At 43.0% G+C, this 4474-nt stretch overlaps 1 non-coding gene across 1 annotated transcript; it reads left to right on the top strand.

Annotated features, from left to right (window-relative positions):
• The first annotated feature begins 4089 nt into the window (after positions 1 to 4089).
• Positions 4090 to 4196, top strand: LOC141679828 (small nucleolar RNA R71). The gene has a single exon (XR_012558191.1). It is a non-coding gene; the product is annotated as a small nucleolar RNA R71 (small nucleolar RNA).
• Positions 4197 to 4474: the final 278 nt, after the last annotated feature.

Raw genomic sequence — 4474 nt, 5'->3', positions numbered from 1 at the left:
TTATAACGCTGCATCATAGAAGTGAACTTACGGTTGCAAAAATGCGATCCTTCATCACTTATGATTACCCGAGGTGTTCCAAACCTTGTGAAAATTTGCTTATGAAGAAAATTTAGCATTGCCTTTGCATCATTTGTCGGTAAAGCTTTAACTTCGACCCATTTTGAGACATAATCGACTGTCAGCAAGATGTACTGATTATTGCAAGATGCGATAAAAGGCCCCATGAAATCGATTCCCCACACATCAAAGACCTCGACTTCAAGCATCACATTTAATGGCATTTCATCCTTCCTTGACAAATTTCCCACTCTTTGGCAACGATCACACCTTAAAACAAACTGATGAGCATCCTTGAACAAAGTAGGCCAGAAAAAACCTGCTTGCAGAATATGAGCTACCGTCTTCTCACCTCCATAGTGTCCACCATAAACCGTGGAATGGCAGTCTCGTAATATCCCCTCCGTCTCACAGAACGGGATACATCTCCTGATGATCTGGTCAGCTCCCTGTCTAAACAAATATGGTTCATCCCACATATACCACTTCACCTCATGCAGAAACTTCTTCTTTTGAGCGAATGTCAAATTAAGAGGCATTATATTGCTGATGAGATAGTTTACAATATCTGCAAACCATGGTTCTTCCTCCTGAATTGCAAACAACTGCTCATCCGGAAAAGATTCATTGATTAACGTCCTATCTTGTGAAGTAGAATCGGGATTCTCCAACCTAGAGAGATGGTCAGCTACTTGATTCTCAGTACCTTTTCTATCTTTGATCTCTAACTCAAATTCCTGAAGTAAAAGCACCCAACGAATGAGTCTCGGCTTCGAATCCTTCTTAGAAACCAGATAGCGAATAGCTGCATGATCAGTGAATACTGTTACTTTCGTACCAAGCAGATAAGATCAAAATTTCTCAAAGCCAAAGACTATAGCCAAAAGCTCCTTCTCAGTAGTGGTGTAGTTCAATTGGGCACCATTTAAAGTCTTACTCGCATAGTAGACCACATGGAAGAGATTTTTCTTGCGCTGTCCCAGAACTGCACCTACCGCATAATCACTCGCATCACACATCATCTCAAATGGTTCTGTCCAATCTGGTGTTGTAATAACTGGTGCAGTGATCAAACTCTTCTTGAGAGTCTCGAATGCTGCCAAACATTCATCATCAAATTTGAACGGCACATCTTTCTCAAGCAAATTGCACAACGGCTTAGATATCTTTGAAAAGTCCTTGATGAATCGCCGATAAAAACCCGCATGACCAAGAAAACTACGGATTCCTTTCACAGAATTAGGTGGGGGAAGATTTTCAATGACTCCCACCTTGGCCTTGTCCACCTCCAGACCCTTGCTAGAGACCTTATGCCCAAGGATAATGCCTTCACACACCATAAAATGACATTTCTCCCAATTAAGCACCAAATTAGTTTCCACGCATCTTTTGAGTACGGCGCGCAGATTATTCAAACATTCATCATATGAGTGTCCAAAGACGGAGAAGTCATCCATGAACACTTCGACGTTATTTCCAATCATGTCAGAGAATATAGCCATCATACATCTTTGAAAAATGGCCGGGGCGCCACATAACCCAAACGAAACTCTGCGAAAAGCAAATGTGCCAAATGGACAAGTGAAGGTAGTCTTTTCCTGATCCTCTGGTGCAATACAAATCTGATTATACCCGGAATAACCATCCAGAAGACAAAAATACTCATGACCCACCAATCTGTCAAGCATTTGATCAATAAATGGAAGGGGGAAGTGATCCTTCCTTGTGGCTTTGTTCAATTTTCTATAATCCATGCATACTCTCCATCCTGTAACTGTTCGAGTAGGGATGAGCTCATTCTTTTCATTTGCGACCACAGTGATACCTCCCTTCTTAGGTACACATTGTACGGGGCTCACCCACGAGCTGTCAGAAATAGGATAAATGATGCCTGCATCTAGCCATTTTAGAATTTCTTTCTTCACCACCTCCTTCATGATGGGATTCAGTCTTTGCTGATGTTCCACAGTTGGCTTACTACCTTCCTCTAGCAGAATTTTATGCATACAATATGAAGGACTTATCCCCTTGATGTCTGCTATGGTCCATCCTATAGCCGATTTGAATTCTCTCAAAATCCTTAAGAGCTTGTCTTCCTCACTACCTGAAAGGTCAGATGAAATAATAACAGGTAACGTAGATGAATCGCCTAAAAAAGCATACCTCAAGTGTTCAGGTAATGGTTCTAGCTCCAAGGTAGGTGCTTCCTCTATTGATGGTTTGAGCTTCCCTTCAGCATTCTTAAGGTCAGAAGTACCAAGAGATTCAAATGGTATGTCCAGCTTTCGCTTCCATGGAGAAGCGTTCAGATATTGTAATTGCTCGTTGCTATCTTCATCATCGCTGTCAAAATCCCCCACTAAGGCCTTTTCCAATGCATCAGACATTAGCATGTGATCGAGTTCCGAAGTAACCGCAGTATCAATCACATCCACTTTTAAGCACTCCTCATCTTCTGTAGGGAATTTCATTGCCTTGAATACATTGAAGGTCACATCCTGATCTTGGACCCGCATAGTAAGTTCACCTTTTTGCACATCTATCAAGGTACGGCCAGTAGCCAAGAAAGGCCTTCCCAAGATTATGGGAATCTTCTTATCTTCCTCAAAATCCAAAATAACAAAATCTGCTGGAAAGAAGAGCTTATCCACCTTGACGAGCACATCCTCAACTATGCCCCTTGGGTAAGTAATGGAACGGTCAGCCAATTGTAGCGACATGTATGTGGGTTTTGGATCAGGCAGATCCAGCTTTTTAAAGATCGACAACGGCATCAGATTAATGCTTGCTCCCAAATCACAAAGGCACTTGTCAAAAGTTAGATTTCCAATGGTGCAAGGAATGGTGAAGCTTCCTGGATCTTTCAGTTTTGGTGGTAACTTTTGCTGCAGAACAGCGCTGCATTCTTCCGTGAGAGCAACAGTTTCAAGGTCATCCAGTTTCACCTTCCTTGCAAGAATAGTCTTCATAAACTTCGCATAACTAGGCATTTGTTCAAGAGCTTCAGCGAAAGGTATATTGATGTGAAGTTTCTTGAACACCTCCAGAAACTTCCCGAACTGTCTATCCAGCTTTTGTTGCTACAATCTCTTAGGAAAAGGTGGTGGAGGATAGAGTTGTTTCTCCCCTGTATTAGCCTCAGGCAGAGTGTGTTCAACAGTAGTTTTCCTTGGTTCCGCCGCTTTCTCCTTTTGCTTAGATTCTTCATCTCTAACTTCAGCTTCAACTTCCTTTGCCTTTTCAGCATCAGCCACTTTTCCAGACCTTAAGGTAATAGCCTTGACTTGCTCTTTAGCTTCCTTCCTGCCTGGTACTTCCGTGTCACTGGGAAGAGTGTCAGGTTGATGATTGAGCACTGCATTGGCTAATTGACCGATTTGATTTTCCAAGGTCTTGATAGAAACCGCCTGACTCTTGCACAACAGCTTAAGTTCCTCAAAATCAGCACTAGTGGGTGCAGCTGTACTTCCCTGTTGAGGATATGATTGCCTTGTAGCATACTGCTGTGGTTGCTGGAATCCAGGTGGGTTAAACTGTTTACTCACTCCTTGCTGATATGGTGGCTGAATAACATTCTGATTATTCCCCCAACTGAAATTTGGATGATTTCTGTTATTAGGATGATAGGTCGCTGGCACAGGCTGCTGTTGTCGCTGATAATTATTCACATACTGAACAGATTCGTTGACAAGAGAACACTGATCCGTAGCATGAGAACCTGCACAAAGCTCACAAACCATAGCTATTTGATTAACTCCATACGTAGCCAGAGAATCAACCTTCATTGATAGCGCTTGGAGCTGGGCTGCAATAGCGGTGGCTGCATCAACTTCCAGAATACCTGCTACCTTGCCTGACGTCATCCTCTGAGTTGGGTTTTGATGCTCATTTGCAGCCATCGTCTCTATAAGATTATACGCCTCAGTATAGCTTTTAGCCCATAAGGCTCCTCCAGCTGCTGCATCGAGCATGGGCCGAGATTGGGCCCCCAAACCATTATAAAAACCAGTAATCACCATCCAATCCGACATTCCATGATGTGGACATTTTCTCAACATTTCCTTGTAGCGTTCCCAAGCCTCGCACATAGATTCGGTAGGTTGCTGCGCAAACTGAGTAAGAGCACTCCTCATAGCAGCAGTCTTTGCCATTGGATAAAACTTCACCAGAAACTTTTGCGCAAGATCTTGCCACGTAGTGATGGACCCAGCTGGTTCAGAATGTAACCAGTCTTTAGCCTTATCCCTCAGTGAGAATGGGAAAAGCCTCAACTTGATAGCCTCATCAGTCACGCCATTATACTTAAAAGTGCTGCAGATCTCGACAAAATTCCTTATGTGCATGTTGGGGTCTTCAGTTGCCGCTCCTCCAAAAGAAACAGAATTCTGCACCATCTGAATAGTGCCCGGCTTGA

Source organism: Apium graveolens, chromosome 1 (genome assembly GCF_009905375.1).
Source record: "Apium graveolens cultivar Ventura chromosome 1, ASM990537v1, whole genome shotgun sequence".
Lineage (NCBI taxonomy): Eukaryota > Viridiplantae > Streptophyta > Magnoliopsida > Apiales > Apiaceae > Apium > Apium graveolens.
Note: the sequence above shows the minus strand (reverse complement) of the source record. Positions and strands in the feature narration are given on the sequence as shown.